We start from the raw sequence: 17,299 nt of genomic DNA on the forward strand, positions 1-17,299 counted from the left end.
CATTCTTCCCTGACTACAAAAAGCAATGCCAATATAGAACAGCTGTTATTTGGACTGTACTGGGTTTGGTTCTCCTTTTTCTTTAATTTCTGGTTTTATTTTTATGATCAGAGGATAGAGGATGGATTGACAATGTTTGCTGTGGGTCTCATGGGACAAGCCTGCTGTTTTGAGTTTTCTTAGCCTTTTGAATGCCTAATGCAATGCTAATTTGAATAACTAACAAAGTTTTCTTTGGCAAAAAAAAAACCCTATTTGGTATATGAACAACTAAATGATGACTTCAAATGATAATTAGCAAATTTTGTTATTGCTGATTCATAATTGCATGTTTGAATATTGGAAAGGAGAGAAAGTAAATGCTGTCTGACTGACCATGTCAGGAGAATCCTTACTCTGCATTCAGAGAGAGTTGCTTTAGATTTCAATTCAACTTCTGCTTTGAAAATATGTTTTCTTCCTCACAGAACACAATGTATTGTCTCGTAATTTGCTTTTTGGTTTGTTTTGCCACCAACACTTATCTGCTTGTCAAGGATACTTACAAAGAGTCCAACACATCTTTACAATTGTGATTCTTTTAAAAATTAATTGTTGCAAACAAATACGAGTAAGTATTTCTTTGTCACACTGGCAGAGTGGTAGACAATGAGTACAGATAATTTTTTCTTTATTTCACAGTCTTTTAAGTAGTTATGTGGTAGCCTTCAGAGATGGTAAATAATAGATAAATGATTAAAGCACAGATTGAAAACAACAGTGAAATAAAACATACCATGGCCAAAGGAAAATTCTGTCTGAAATGAGCTTCTTTCTTACTCTGCACAACAGTAAGAAAGTCATCACGTAGCCAGGCTAAGATTCACAAAATAATTCACTTCATCTGCCAGGAATTTATAACACTGCTTAAAAATCTTTTATTTAAAATGCTAATAATGGTAAGTGAAAGCACAATCCTCACATGCTTTTCACACCATTATTTCAGATCTTAGCTCACATTGAAGCTCAAGCAGAAAGTTGGTTTTAGCACATTCTAGAAAATGTAGCTTTGCTAAATAAATCATTTGAATTGGAATTTCTGGGGCTTGTTTAGCCTAGAAAAGTGAAGGTGCTGGGGAAGCCTTTCAGTACTTAAAGGGGACCTATAACAAAGATGGGGAGGAGCTTGTTATACAGCGTGTAGTGAGAGGACAAGAGAGGAGGGCTTAAAACTGAAAGATGGCAGGTTTAGATTAGAGATAAGGAAGAAATTCTTTACACACAAAGTGGTGAGGCCGTGGCACAGGCTGCCCAGAAAAACACGCGTGCCCCATTCTTGGAGGTGTTCAGGGCCAGGTTGGATGGGGCCCTAGGCAGCCTAATCTGGTGGAATCTGCAATCTCATCATCAGTGACACTGGCAGTGGGATCAAGTGTACTCTCAGCAAGTTTGGAGATGACACCAAGCTGTGTGGTGTGGTCAATATGCTCGAGGGACCTAAACAGCCAAACAGTGGGCCCAGGAGAACATCATGAGATTCAGCAAAGCTAAGTGCAAGGTCTTGAACCTGGGTCTTGGTAACTCCTGCTACAAGCTCAGTGATGTAAAAATAGAGCACAGCCCTGCCAAAAAGGACTTGGGGGTACTGATGGATGGCAGCTGGACATGAGCCAGCAATGTTTCCTCACAGCCCAGAAGGCCAACCATATCTTGGGCTGCATCAAATCAATGCAGCCAGAAAGTTGAGAGATGATCCTGTCTCTATGTCTCTATGCTATCCTCACCTGGAGTATTGCACCCAGATGTGGAGTCCTCAGTACAGAAGAGCACACCCAGAGAAGGGCCAGAAAAGTGATCCAAGAGATGGGACACTTCCCCTGGGAGGACAGGCTGAGAGAGCTGGGGCTATTCTGCCTGGAGAAGAGAAAGCTGCAGGATACCTGGTGGTGGCCTTCTAGCATCTAAAGGGAGGGGGGGAGGGAGCTATACAAACGAAGGCAACAGTCTTTTCAGCAAGATCTGCTGTGACATGAGAAGGGGAAAACAACATCAATGTTCAGAAATCCATGGGACCCAATGGGATTCATCCACGGGAGCTGAAGGAGCTGGCAGAGGTGATTGCTGAACCGCTTTCTGTCATCTTTGAGAAGTCTTGGAAGATGGGGAAGGTGCCTGAAGACTGGAAGATAGCCAACATCACCCCGGTCTTCAAAAAAGGCAAGAAGGAAGACCCAGGCAATTATAGGCCAGTCAGCCTCACCTCTGTCCCTGGAAAGGTGATGGAACAGCTTGTGCTGGATGTCATCTCCAGACAACTGGAAGAAGAGGAGGTTATCAGGAGTAGTCAGCACGGGTTCACCAGGGGGAGGTCGTGCTTGACCAACCTGGTAGCCTTCTATGATGTTGTCTCTGGCTGGGTGGATAGGGGGAGAGCAGTGGATGTAGTCTACCTTGATTTCAGCAAGGCATTTGATACTGTCCCCCATGACGTCCTTATAACAAAGCTGAGGAAGTGTGGGATAGATGAGTGGACAGTGAGGTGGGTTGAGAACTGGCTGACTGGCAGAGCACAGAGGGTCGTTGTTGGTGGTGCAGAGTCCGGTTGGAGGCCTGTAACTAGCGGTGTTCCTCAGGGGTCTGTGCTGGGTCCGGTCTTGTTCAACATCTTCATCAATGACCTTGATGAGGGGATAATGGCCACCCTCAGCAAGTTTGCCGATGATACGAAGTTGGGAGGATTGGCTGACACGCCTGAAGGCTGTGCTGCCATTCAGCAAGACCTGGATAGGCTGGAGAGCTGGGCAGAAAAAAACCGGATGAGGTTTAACAAAAGCAAGTGTAGAGTCTTGCATCTGGGGAGGAATAATTGCATGCACCAGTACAGGTTGGGGGATGACCTGCTGGAGGGGAGCTCTGCGGAAAGGGACCTGGGTGTCCTGGTGGACAACAGGTTGGCCATGAGCCAGCAGTGTGCCCTTGTGGCCAAAAAGGCCAATGGCTTACTGGGGTGCATTAAAAAGAGCGTGGCCAGCAGGTCAAAGGAGGTGATCCTCCCCCTCTACTCTGCCCTGGTAAGACCTCATCTGGAGTACTGCGTCCAGTTCTGGGCTCCCCAGTACAAAAAAGACAGGGATCTCTTGGAAAGAGTCCAGCGGAGGGCCACGAAGATGGTGAAGGGCCTGGAGCATCTCCCCTATGAGGAAAGGCTGAGTGAACTGGGTCTGTTCAGCCTTGAGAAAAGGAGACTGAGAGGGGACCTGATCCAGGTCTATAAATATCTAAGGTGTGGGGGGCAGAATGGCAAGGCCGGACTCTTTTCAGTGGTGAGTGGAGACAGGACAAGGGGAAATGGCTGGAAACTGGAGCATAGGAAGTTCCGCACAAACATGCGCAAGAACTTCTTTACAGTGAGGTGACGGAGCACTGGAACAGGCTGCCCAGGGAGGTGGTGGAGTCTCCTTCTCTGGAGACGTTCAAGACCTGCCTGGATGCCGACCTGTGCAACCTGGTGTAGGGAACCTGCTTTGGCAGGGGGGTTGGACTCGATGATCTCTGGAGGTCCCTTCCAACCCCTACAATTCTGTGATTCTGTGATTCTGTGAAAACAGTCTTAAACAAAAGGAAGGTAGATTTAGATTGGCCATAGGGAAGAAGGGTGGTTTTTCTGTTTGGTTGGTTTGGTTTGTTTGTTTTTTGCCAAGGGTGGTGAGGCACTGGCATAGGTTGCCCAGGGAGTTGGTGGATGTCCTGTCCCTGCAGACGTTCAAGGTCAGGCTGGATGGTACTCTGAACACCTGGCTGAGCTGTAGGTGTCCATGTTCATTGCAGTGGAGTTTGACTAGATGACCTCTAAGGGTCCCTTCCAACACAGTAATTCTATTCTTCTGTGTGTCAGCCATTCAAGAGGTTGAAAACTTCAGTGGCTGACTATGAAAACGAGGCTGCCTTTTCTCTGGTGCTACAAAGGAAGTGGCTGTTTTCTAGGGCAAAGTAGCAGATCTAATAAAAGTGGGCATAACTTTCTGCCAATGAAATAGCTCATAAATGCCCTCATTTTAGTACAACTTCCAAGATCCCTTGCTATCATCCCTCTCAATATTGGATATTGGATATTATTTTTACACAAAGTAGCATCTTTGATAGTTTCAGGTGTATTTTGAAACTCTGTCTAAGAAGGTATCACAACATTTGGTATAGATCCCTGGGTGGAGTAGTCACTGTAGAAGCAGCCTTGCTTCTACAAGAAGAAAAGCAGACTACTGTACACTCCTTCTTGAGGTAACCTAACATTTTCATGGCTGTTTTTATCTACCTTTGTGACAAGCTCCTTTCATATATGTAGACAGATATACAGGGTTGTGTGCATCTGTGTGTCTGAGGTTCATTTGGACAAGAAAAAAGAGTCAGCTCTTCAACTGTTAAGAAACTCCTTGTCTCTGTGACCCTGAAGCTACTTTCACATGGATTTTTATTGCAGAACTCTTCACTCCAAGAGGGATGTACCAGCCTCCAGTGTAGGCATTTAGACAACAACTGAATCAGAGGCTTTTGCACCAAGAATTTAGTAAGAAACGGTCCCCCTTTTTCATATTGAACATCATTATAAAATAGAGTGGGAGACTTACTTTGCCCTTTTTTTCAGGCCAATATCTGATTTTCCAGGATTTCTCTAAAATTGTTTTTCACGTCATTTGATTGTTCAAATGTCTTACTTTGACCTAACTCAGGAGATGGAGCCTTCTGCCAAGAGACTGACAATATCTATGAATTTAAATATCTCAGAATCGTGTTAATAATGAGGACATTACCAGAACAGTTAATCACTAGTAGCATCTTGGTTATGGCTGCAAAAATTCTTAGTCTGTAGGACTGCTGTGAGTAGAATTCACTGATAGCTCTTGCAAAACACGTATAGCAATACAGATTTTGTTTATGGCTCACTTGAAACAAAGCATTTGGTCTTAACCCAATTTAATGTGTTGTTCGGTCAGGATTTCCTCCAGTGACTCATAATACCCCCACTGAATTTAAGAGGATATGTGTAAATCAGCATTAACCTCCAAAACTTCTGACTTTTTATCTTGCCTCTAAACTGGCAACACACCACATCTACATGTCCTACTAATACAGGGAAATATCTCCTACTTTTCTTTCTTCCTTATTTTTCCTCTTAAATGAGATCTTAAATGAGTCAGAGACTGCAGGTCACACACATGGCAGGCATAAAGCATAGTTTAACCCTGGACAGCCAGCTATACGAATACTGCTGATATGACTCTGCAGCCAAGCAGTCCCACAAGTAAGCTCTGGCATCATGAGCTAATGCAGAAACCAATGGTTAAAAAATGTACTGGAGATATATGTAAGTTAAAATAAATAAATAAATAAATAAATAAATAAATAAATAAATAAATAAATAAATAAATAAATAAATCTGTGAGTCTGGAGAACTTTTTTCTTTTTCTTTTTTTTTATTTTTTTAAAGGAGGCAAAGATAAAACTAAAGTCAGTGTCAGAATGTGAAAACTCAAATAGACAAATGAGAAGCCAGACAAAGCAGACAAAGTATACATAATTTAACACGGAAACTAATTATCTATTATAATAATGTTGTAAGGAACATCGTGATGGAGGCTTGATCTCTGTCTGAGAAATGTTCTCCAATTCATCCAAGCATTAATGGGCTTTTATGCAAGAAGCTAGAGCAGCAGATTATGATAATTTTCTCTGACCTTTTGAGCCATAATGCCATATATTAGCTTTCCAGCCATGTGTGTCATGTGGAGTTCTTCTGCACAATTCTGAATCTGTGTGGTGTCCTGCTGTGAAATGATCTATCTGATTCACCCAACAGAATGGATCAAATCAGTAAGCATTTGATAAACCCCTCCTCTCATGCTAGATGCTAAATGGCATCTTGAGAATGCAGGAACACAGGTACACACAGTCCCAGCAACAAATCTGAAACCATTTTTCAATACACTATTCAAGTTTTCTTAATCTTTTCCCATTTTATGGATGAGGACCCTATCTGTATTCTTTTCAAGGCAATCTCTTGCTCTCTGAAATTTACTGACAGCAGTGAGCTCTGCTGTGGGCTAACAGATCAGGTTCAGACATCACAAACACTGAAAACAGTACAGGAATAGAGCAAAAAGAAAAAAAGAGAGAGAGAAAATGGCAGTTGTGATTTCTTCAGATGTAGAGATTTCACAAGTCAGAGGTAGTACAGGAAGTTCTGTTTATTGTAGTGCAGGCTAAACAATAGTTCACTGCTTCTAATGGCTTATGAAACACATTCATGACTCTCTCAAAGAGAATTATGCCCACAGTTTTGTTTGCTCTGTGTTTACATGATTTTCAGAATGAAAATATTTTCTCAAATGGAGCAAGACAAAATGAAGGTGGGAAACCTGAGAACGATTTTAGAATGCCAGAGGCAGGGTTGATGTGGTTGGAGTCCCGTATATCTCCACTCAGAATCTGAAGGCAGGAACAGCATCTGGTTTGGGCTCGCTTTTTTTGACATGTGTAGATAAATTTCTCTAAAAGTGGTACTCGTTCTTGCTAAATCTCCATGCTGAATTTGAATTTTTCATTTTTAAGGGAATATTTAAGTGCCACAGCAACTGCTTTGAATGGCTGTGACTCATCGTGGGTCATCATTTGACCAACATAACGCTATTTGCTATTTCAGGAGATACACTTACTCTGTAATTGCTAGCTTTCGCTTAATATGACACTACTGCTGATGTTCCTTGGTGGGGTCACCATCTGGAAGTCTGTAGGCTGCCTTTACTATGAAGTACTCTAAACACCCTTGCACATTACCAACTGCTTAAGTTATCTGTACCAATTGGGTCGCAGCAATGCGCAGCATCTTCCTGGAGTAACCTCTCAGGCTTCTGCTGCCTCCTGTCTACTCCTGTCTCCACACTGCTGCACCTTTTCTGGAACACATACAGGTCTCCCAGCACTGTGCTGGAACAGCCAAGCTCTTGCAGGATACACCTCTATAACCTCCAAGCCTTGGATGAATAATCGTCTTCATGCGCAGCACTATTAACAGCACACTTCTACATCTGTCTCAATGTCAGCCCTTGTAGGAGTTTCAAAAGTTACGTTTTTCTCTCATATTTAAGGAATCACAGGATCATTACTGAATCACAGCATGGTTGGATTGGAAGGGATCTCACAGCATACCAGCCCCACCCCTGCCATGGCCTGCTTGCTCCCCATCAGCCCAGGCTGCGCAGGGTCCTTCCATGGCCTAGAGTATCTCCAGGGATGGGGCACCCACAGCTCTGGGCAGCTGTTGCCCTGCCTTCTGATTGGAGAGTTTCCTCCTTATCTGTAATCTAAACCTACTCTCTTTCACCTCAAAACCATTCACCCTTGTTCTATCACTGTCTGCCCATGTGATAAGCTCAAACACCAGCCTCATTTCACCATGTGGGAATACAAACGTTCAGCCAACAATGAGATGGTCCTGTAGAAACTTGCTGGAAAAAAACAATGTGCAACACATTTCCAATCCATCTTACTCCTTAGGAGATATAATAACCAATGCAAAGAATTTCCTTTTTCAGCAAAATTTTGTAGCTTGCAACAGAATGCCTGGAAGGCTGGGTGAAAGAAATGGAACTGGGGATGTTGGTTGATGCATGGCTATACATGAGCCAGCAGTGTGCCAAGAAGGCCAATAGCATCCTGGCCAGGAGAGGTCTTATCACTCTCTATAACTCCCTGAAAGCAGGCTGTAGTGAGGTGGGGGTTGTCCTCTGCTCCATGGTAACAGCAATAGGATGAGAGGTGATGTTCTCAAGTTGTATTGCGGGAGGTTCACGTTGGATATTAGGAAAAATTTATTCTCCAAAAGAGCAGTCAGGCACTGGAACAAGCTGCTCAGAGAGGTAGTGGAGTCACTGTCCCTTGAGATGTTCAAGAAAAGGATGAATGTGGCACTCAGATGTATGGTTTAGTGGTGAGTACTGGTGGTGGGTCGACAGTTGGACTATCTTAGAGATCTTTTCCAACCCAAATAATTCATCAATTCTATCTGTTTGCATAGACAGTAAGAATAAAGAGAACATTTTATTTTAAACATTTCAAAAAAGGGAAGGATGGTACCACAATAATGCCAGTAAAAATCCATCTTGATTTTTCACAGGAGCTGAAGTTGTATCTTATAATTTACCTTATACAGCTATGCAGCCTAATGAGTACTTCTTATTTAAACAGTATTTTCAGCAATGAGCTCAGAAGTAGTTACATAAAGACCTTCTTTACTGCTGTGACAGAGCACAGGAACAAGCTGCCCAGTGAGGTTGTAGAGCCTTCTCTAATCAAGAACTGCCTGGATGCTTACCTGTGCAACCTGCTGCAGGGAACCTGCACTTTAGCTGGGGGCTGGACATAATGATGCCTAGAGGTCCCTTCCAACCTCCACAATTCTGTGGTTCCGTGATAAGCAGGAGTATCATCTCTAACTGAGATGCTCTTATATGTAACACACACAAAGATACTTGGCAAGGCTTTAGCTAAAAGCTGCATTTGCATATGGATGGCATTTATGGCCTCCAAATTAAAATAAGGCCCTTCTGGTTTTCCATCCACCCCCGCCTCGCAGGCCACACTGCTGCAGGATGTGATATTCTGCAGCTGACCTGCATTCCTTCCAAACCATTTAATCGCACAGAGCTGACCAGCATTCCTGTACCAAACCAGCTCGTCAAATGCATTACAACTGCCCCAAATGGTTACTTCACCTCCGTGTATGTGCAAGTGTGGAACGTGCCACGTCCATGTGTGCCATCCACAAAAGCAAATGATGCAGCAGAGAGGGACATCTCCAAAACAAACCTTTCCCCCTCGCCGTCAGTCAGCACGGGTGTGTTTGGGGGGCTGAGATTGCCCCACGGCCCCTGCCTGGAGAATGAGGGTTAATTCATAGCAGACTTCATTCAGGCTTCTTTCCTACACGCTGCGAAAACGTGGAGGATGTGCAGGGAGTGGGGCTGTGGGGCTATGGGGAACGCGGCAGCGAGCGGCCGCGGAGATCCCCTCAGCGCCGCGGGCAAAGGCACCTGCGGCATCGGGAGGAGCGGCAGTGGGGATAAGGGGTAGGGGGGAGGCAGGGGACGGAAGAAAAAGGGGCTGGGAATGGAGGGGCTGTGGGAGTAATAGATGGAAGAAAGGGAAAAGTGGGGAAAATGAAAGGAAAAAAAAGGGATTAAAGGGATGAAAAAGGAAGAAAATGAGAAAACGAGAAAAAATAGAAAAGAATGGGGAGAAAGGGGGGGGGAAATGGAAGAAAGGGAAAATGGAATGAAAAAAAAAACGAAAACGGGAAAAGGGAAAAAGAATGGGGGAAGGGAAGAAAAAGAGAAAAAAAGGGAAGAGAAAGAGAAAAAAATGAAAATAATGTAAATAATTATTTATATAATGTAAAAAGGAAAGAAATGGACAAAAATGGAAGGGGAAAGGGGGAAAAGGGGAGGAAAAGGGGGAGCAAGAGGGAAATGGGAGGGGAAGAGGGCGGAGAAAGGAGGGAAAACGGGGGAAGGGGCGGAAAATAAAGGGAACGGTGGGGGGGCAGGGCGAAGGAGAGACCCCCGCGCGCTATTCCGCACCACCGCAGCCCCGCACGAAGCCGCCGCTCGCATCGGGGCCGCCGCTGAGCCCGCGGAGCGCGGCGCGACCGCATCGTGACGCAGCAGCGGGACCGTCCGCAACGGCACTGCGAGCGCGGAGAGCGCCGGGCCGCGGCGGGGCCACCCCGGAGGAAGGCAAGCGGCCGAGGGCGGGGCCCGATCCCGCACCGGCGCGGGGAGGCGGCACCTGGGTCCTTCCCCGGCTCCATCACCCGGCGGCGGCCGCTGAACGGCGGAGCGGAGCGCGGCGCGGGGTGAGGCGAGGTGAGCGGCTTTGTGGGCCCGCGGACGGGAGGGGTGCGGAACGGGGACCGCGGAGAAGGCGGCGGCGAGCCCCGCGCCGTGCAGCCCGGGACGGGGTTCGGCCGCGGGCGCCTCCCGGCTCAGCCTCCGCAGCCCGGGCGCTGCGAGCCCCGGCGTTTCCTCTGGCAGCAGCCCCTGCGTCGGAATCGGGGGGGAATCCGAGCAAAAGTTACGCGTTTGTAGCTGCGAGGAAGCGCGTAGCGAGTTCTCCGGTAGAAAAACAGCACCTTGGGTCAACCGCGGTACGAGGGCGCGAAGCCGGGATCAGACCTCTTTCTTGTAGCAGTCTGTTCGAGCTGTTTTATGAGCAAACGGGAAGGACGGCGCACAAATCAGCTCCCAGACAGACGTGTGCTTCGCTGTCGGTGTTGCTACCTCGTAGCATTTCAGTTGTTGGCTCGAAGCCACAGTACCTAAAGACACATTGATCAGTTAGCACCACTTCTCGACAAAAAAATGAAACAAAGCAAAGAAAAAAAAACTTAACCCAAGCGTGCTAGTCGCTGTGATTCTGTGGAAACCATGGAGGCAAGTCGTCTTGCTACATCTTGTACTGCACGTGCCCCTAACGAGCTATAAGTATTGAAGCCCATTGCCTTGCTGGTCAGTGTGGGCATCTTCAGGCCACGACTTGCTGCAGGCAGCTCATACGCTGCTCGGTGAGCATAGGAAGCCACTGGGCTTCTTGTGCTGCTAGGCTGTGGGTATGGCATGCTGTAGCTACACCTGAGGCTTTTATATCTGAACAAGAGCCCTGCTGTTGAGAGCAGGCTTGAAAGGACTCTCAGTGGGAACTGATGAGAAGGGCTGAATGTGAGCACAATTGGCATTTAGCCTGAGCTGTTGTCACTTGTATCACCATTCCAGTGAGAATTCACAAGTTATGCAGTGATTTCTGCACATAGCACCCACACCTAATGTGAAAAAGAATATTTTTTGGCATCCTTCACAAGGTGTAGTGTGCTTTGTCTGCATGTTCTGTCAGAAGCTGCACACCATTTCACTAACAGTATCATAAACCAGCAGACCTCTCCTTCTCCAGACCTTTGTGGTTTTTGATCTGTGTTGTTGGCTCCATGCAGTGCAAAAAGAAATGTGACTTGTGGCTTGTAGGAAGATGGATGAAATGGGGACATTTCTTTCAGAAGAGGGGGCAGTGAAGATCCACCTCCATATCTGGGGAGGCTCTGAGGGACTGGCCTGCCAGAGTAGCTTGTTGAGATAAACAGACTTTCAGGTGAGGAGGTCTTGGAGAAGACAGTGGATTATATGGGACAGAAAAAACTCCTCTCCTCAGCAGCTTTATTTTTTTTAAGGACAGAAAATGATGTGGTAAGCAAGCAAGTTTGACCTGATTTCTTTGGGACTCAGTTCTGCGTTGACAAAGAGCCACATGTGGAAGGCAGACTAGCTGCACTGGGTGGCCAAGTGACACTGCTGCAGGCGCAGAACAGTTACCCCAGTGCTGTGGATGAGTGATTGGCAAGTTTTTGTGTATTTTTCTCATTACTGAGGAACCAATGGAAGTTTCACCTCTGGAGGTGTTCAAAGCCAGGTTGGATGGTGCCCTGGGCAACCTGTTCTAGTATTAAATGTGGAAGTTGGTGACCTTGCCTGTGGTGGGGGGGTTGGAGCTTCATGATCCTTGAGGTCCTTTCCAGCCTGGGCCATTCTGTGATTCTGTGATCCAGCAGTGGGCTCAGCCCTGAGCTGCCACAGCTCAGGGAGCACTGGGACACCACTCAGACACACAGCGTGGGTCTGGGTGCTGCTGTATGGGGCTGGGGGTGGGACTCGGGAGGTTCTCCCCGTCCCCCTCAGGATTCTGTGGTTCTGTAAATATCTCATTACTCTTGAGTGATGAGTTGTCAGAACAACTCAGTCTGTCCTGTTGCCTTTCTGTCTCTCCTTTCTGGCCTTACCACTTGTCCCCATGTGGAGCTCTGTAGCATACTCTGTAGATCTGGATGCAGCATGTTGGGGTTACCTCCTGTTCCCGTGTATCCTTGAGGTAGCATGCCTCTCACAGTGGCACAGATCACCTCACACAGTGCATCCCTGCACTGTCTGCGTTCACAGCAGCTCCTTCCTGCGTGGATAGCAGGAAGAACCAGTAAGGGGGAAGCATGGCAGCCCTGCTGCAGCTGCCTTACTGCCTGCTCTCTGAAATGGAGACGTGCAAGTCACACTGTCCTGATATTGCGCTGGGGTGCCAACATGAGAGCAGCCCTGCGTGGGACATGCAGCTGTCACAGAGAAGAACAGATGTGATGTGCTGGCAGTGGAGCAGGGATTCTGGCAGTCATGGTTGTGGCATCATGGGGTGCAGAGTGACGCTGTATGGGCACATGCACAAGGACCAGCAACCCCAGCAGCCCCAGCAGCTGCTGAGCAATGAATGCAGCATGCTGCCTCCACTCCGTCTCTGACTGCTCTGGCTGAGGATGGGGCAGCATGCAGCAGAGCTGTGTTTCCACGCTGTCTGCCTCTATTGCTGCCAGGAGTTCCAGCAGCTATCTGTGGCTAATTGCAGGAGGGAGGAGGGGGCAGAAGGGGAACACCTCCCACCTCCTTCTGATTCCAGCTTTATTTACGGTTTGATTTAAAATTTGTTTAAAATAAATAAATCATGATGCATATGTTGAGAGTAAAGCTATGTCTGTTTCGGGCTACACTTAAAAGTGGAATGGCAGAAGGAACATCTCATCTTCCCTTATAAAACCATCTTGAGTATTATCAAGTGAAGGAAAGAAAACTTCCCATTTTTCAGATTCAAGTATTTGCAAGGAGGCAGTTTACCAATACTTTCCTGTAAATTACCTAGAAAATACAGTGATTTTTTTTTTTACTGTCAATGTATATTTTTCCACACTGTGGCAGCAAAAAATTGTTAAAAACATGTTGGGAAGTAATAGATTTTGGAAGGGCACAAAGATTTTCTTCTCAAAAATGGTCAGAACAGGGCCATGGCCAAACTGAAGGGAGCAATCATCAGAGAGTTTGCAGGAGGATCTGAGGGAAGGTTGTGTCTGGGCTTGCTTTTTTCCTGGAAGATGTATCTGCTCCTCAGAGGAGGCAGAGGATGTAGGAGTTGGAGCAGGTGCACAGCAAACACCAGGGAATTCATCTTTAAATGCAAATGTGGTTGTGCAATGGAATTATGTGCACAATGGAACCATTGAAAACAAGAGAATAGAATGTATGCATCAGGATGCCTTATTGATTTAAGATCCCAAGAGACTTTTTAACTGATGGGGAAAGAGAAATTAATTAATTATTGCAGCAGAAATATTGCTTGCTGCTTACCTGCCTGAGATGGAATTGCAATTTCCACTTCTATAATCAAGTTCCAGAGGTATGGAGATCCTGCAGCTATTTAAGAGAAGGAAAGTGCCATTCAGCTGTCACCGTCTGATGGCTGGGAAGATCCTTCATTGGGTTTGTTTTCATGTGAGTCAAGACGCATTTACAAAAATTTGTTCTGAATATGGATGTGTTTGACTTGCACTTAATAAATAATTATCAAGTCAAACGTGGAAATACATTTTGCTGAAGCATCGTATTAGCTCTGTAATGTTTGCTCTAAGCATTTCCTTTTCAGTTCGCAGTTGAAATGCTGGTATTGTTTTCCCTTGTTTGTAATGGAGAAAAAGACATTGTCTCATTTACCTTTAAACTCAATACAAAGCATTACATGACCTCTCCTTCCTCTCCTCCCCATTTATTATTATTATATCAATCTGGAACTTGTCCTTGAAAATGCAGCTATCATCAGGAACTTAACACTTCCCTTCGGCTCCCCCATTTTAGCAATCTGTGCTTACATCTGTGAGCAAAAGTCAGCCTATGCTGCATAGCTTCCTTGCATGTGCATGACAGCTCTCTGCTCACAACTGTAATCTGAAGTCATACTGTTTTGCTTGTTCATCCATGAGTGCTTCTGCAGGATCTGGCCATAAGGACTGCCATTTTTCTTAGGAAATGGGAAATCCAGTAACAACATATAACCACTGGCATATTTACATGTGCATATTCATATCTCTCGTTTAGTAATGTACAACTGTAAATACTCTGCCTTTTGCAAGCTACACTCTCAGATCTGCCTGTAGTCACAGTCATACACTTTAAAAAGCTTAAGAAGAGCTTTGGATTTGGCTTCAGGTTTGTAATGCTACGGTTGTCAGTATGGTGAGAGATTTATCTGAATATTTGTAATTGCTGTGTCCAACATTTAGAAAATAACAATAACTTTAAAATGGCAAAACAAAATTAGGAATTATAGCACACTAAGTAGAAGAAGGGTGCCAGCACAGCAGAAGGATCATGCCATCCTCTTTGACCCACGTCTCTATTCCTCTTAGTCTAAATGTACTCATTTGAGTTTCTCTCTTCTCACACTTTCAGACAGCCTTAAGGTAAATGCACTAATAATATTAAATACTGGGATATTATCATTCAAATATCACAATCTTCAACAGCGTCAAAGGTTTTTACTTCCTATCTGTAGAATCCTGAAGGGCATTTTTTTGGCAGATGCATAGAGAGGCAGCCTGCTAATGGAATAGCAGTGTGTCAAATACAGGATACAGCAAATACAGGAAGATTCACTTGCTCACTGTCCTTTTGAATATGATACTGCAAAATCTTCATCTCCTATTTCATTACAGCAATTTGATAGCACAGTTTTTATGATTTTGTTTTTTATTGCTCCGTATATTTATTGCTTGTACTAGTTATTTGTGTGTGGCATCTTAGGATACCCTTAGGAGAAAGAGAATCACCTCCTACAATCTAATTATGATAAAACAGTGGCTGCTATTTGGATGAAACAGGACAGATCTTGGAAAGGATGCTGGCAAAGCAATTAGTCACAAGAGGAGTTATTGCTCATCACTGTGCGCTTTGTGCTGGTACGTGCAGCAGGGACTCAGCTGCCCAATAGTTTGAAAAGCTTTGGTAAGGTATATCTGTTGGGTAGATTTCTCCATGCAATCTTTCACGTCTCATCTAACTTCAGATATCAGGACTCCAAGACTGAAAAAAGATAGAAATGGAGCTCTCTGCCACCTCCTCACAGTTGCTCTTGAGGGTTGCAGGTGAAACATGTTAGCGAACAATGCAGTGAACACTGCAGTCCTGCTCTTTTCTGAGATGCTCCCACTGCAGACAAGATAATGTACTGTCTGTACTGTACGTACTGCATGCTTTCTAATGTACTGTATGCTTTCTGTTGAAGCACCTCAGGAAATATTTCTTAGATGAAACGTCGTGAGAAGTGCTGCCTGAGTGCCTGGAGTTTCAGTTGTGCTCATGAGCCTAGGTCTGAGCTGCCATGTGGAGCATGGCAGAGGATGTCTGTAGGGTTTCCAGGGAGAGACAGCAGCACAGGATTCTTACCCTTTTGCTCAGAACTGTCTGTCCTTCACTCACTCTCTTCTTCCCTTGGTAAATTAGCCCAGATGCAATCCCTGCTGCACTGATTTGATTCCAGCCAGAACTGCAATTGTTTGAGGCAGAATTAGCTTGTTTGCCTTTGTTCTCTCCTCATAAGGCAGCTAAACATGCTGAAGAGCAGCCTTGCTTCTGAACCTGTGTGCTGGCTGTGATTTAGCAAAATGCATGCAGCATCTCCCTGGAGCGTATTGTTCAGAATACAGGTTAGGTACATGTGTAAATTCTTCTGGTCACTTGCTGGACAAGCTGTTGTAAGCCATCCTTGAGAGGCCTCTGCCACTTTGTGCTTGTACAGCAATCTTTGCTCCCTGTGTAGCAAACCACCATTAGAGGGGATGAGGTGCTGACAGTAAAGGACTTGACCAACTAATGGGTTGCTGTGCTACAGTCTGTTCTGCCCCTGTTAACAACAGTTGTGGATGAAGATGTTATTGATGTCTTGATATTCTTCTGAAATAACTGGCCTTGAAACAGTGGATAACTAAAGTGCCTGCTTAGATTAGGATTTAGCCTTCTGGCATTAGTGCTTTATGAAGATGAATGAGTGCCATTTATACATAACACTGTTGCCTCCAGCTGCCTGTAGAGTGTAACACTATTGTTTCATTACACGGTGAAACTGGGTGAGTAGCTGTACCTGAACTTTCCAATTAGTCTGGCCTAAATCTGCCAAGCCCCATAGGAAAGGCCAACCTGCAACTTCGTGTTGTAGGAGTTCAAGGAACTCCAGGAGTTCAAGAAAAGCAGCTTGTGTGGGGGGAGAAGTAAGCTCTCCTGATCCAGCTTAGTAAAATGGACACTCCCTCAAGCATGTGTTCCTCATCAGGTCCCATATACTTTACGCTGTGATCCCAGACTTTTCTTTTTGCACATACAGTTTTTAGATGAATGTGTCTGTAGTAGCATTTTTTTTCTGGATTTGTCTACACTGAAGTTGAGTAGCATGAATGTAGCTCATATGGACACATCTGTACTAATTAGGAGCAGATGACTTTCGGGTAGATAACAGCAGGACCAGGGAAAATGGTTTTAAGTTGAGGGAGGGAAGATATAGATTGGATGTCAGGGGGAAGTTCTTTCCAGAGAGAGTGGTGAGGTGCTGGAACAGCTGCCCAGAGAGGTTGTGGATGCCCCGTCCCTGGAGGTGTTCAAGGCCAGGTTGGATGGGGCCCTGGGCAACCTGGTCTAGTACTAAATGGGGAGGTTGGTGGTCCTACATGTGGCAGGGGAGTTGGAGATTCATGATCCTTGAGGTCCCTTCCAACCCTGGCCATTCTGTGATTCTATGATAGCAAAGCTGACACTGACCACAAGAGAACTAAAAAAAAAAAAAAAAAAAAAAAAAGGAAAAAAGGGATAAAATGATCTCAAGTTGCACCAGGGGAGATTTAGTTTGGACATTTCGAGTGTTATCAAGCCTTAGAACAGGCTGCCCAGGGCAATGTTAGAGTTCCCATATCTGGAGGTATTTGTTAGAGTTCCCATATCTGGAGGTATTTCAGAGATGTATGGACATGTCACTAAGGGACATGGCTTGGTGATGGCATTCAGGAGGCCAAAGGTGATAGCTGGAGTTAATGATCTTGAAGGACTTTTCCAGTGTATGTTAGTCAGTGATTCTACCTTTAATCTGTAAGCGATGTGAAAACTTGTCAACCTGGACTGAAGGGTGCACTATCCAAACGTTCTGGATAAGTTGTCATGCCATGCTGAAGGCTGCTTTCATCTGTCTTAGCTGCTATTTTTAATTGTGCTGTCTGTATTAACACTGCCAAGAATACTCCTACGCATGCTGAAATCCCTTCATGACTTCATGCCCACTGCTTCTCTACTATGTTGTCTGTGACTGCAACTGCATCTGGGTATGTGTCCCTTTGCACTGATACTGTCTAGTTTTCTTCTCCACTATG

The 17,299-nt window shown here is 45.3% G+C and overlaps 1 protein-coding gene across 2 annotated transcripts in view; it reads left to right on the plus strand.

Annotated features, from left to right (window-relative positions):
* The first annotated feature begins 9,322 nt into the window (after positions 1-9,322).
* LOC125686606 (synuclein alpha interacting protein) overlaps positions 9,323-17,299 on the plus strand; it is an 82,727-nt gene continuing 74,750 nt past the window's right edge. For both annotated transcript variants that reach the window (XM_048930775.1, XM_048930774.1), the window contains exon 1: positions 9,323-9,896. The gene's annotated coding sequence lies outside the window, so the exon portion shown is untranslated. The remainder of the gene's footprint in view (positions 9,897-17,299) is intronic.

Source organism: Lagopus muta, chromosome Z (assembly GCF_023343835.1).
Source record: "Lagopus muta isolate bLagMut1 chromosome Z, bLagMut1 primary, whole genome shotgun sequence".
NCBI classification, from domain to species: Eukaryota; Metazoa; Chordata; class Aves; order Galliformes; family Phasianidae; genus Lagopus; species Lagopus muta.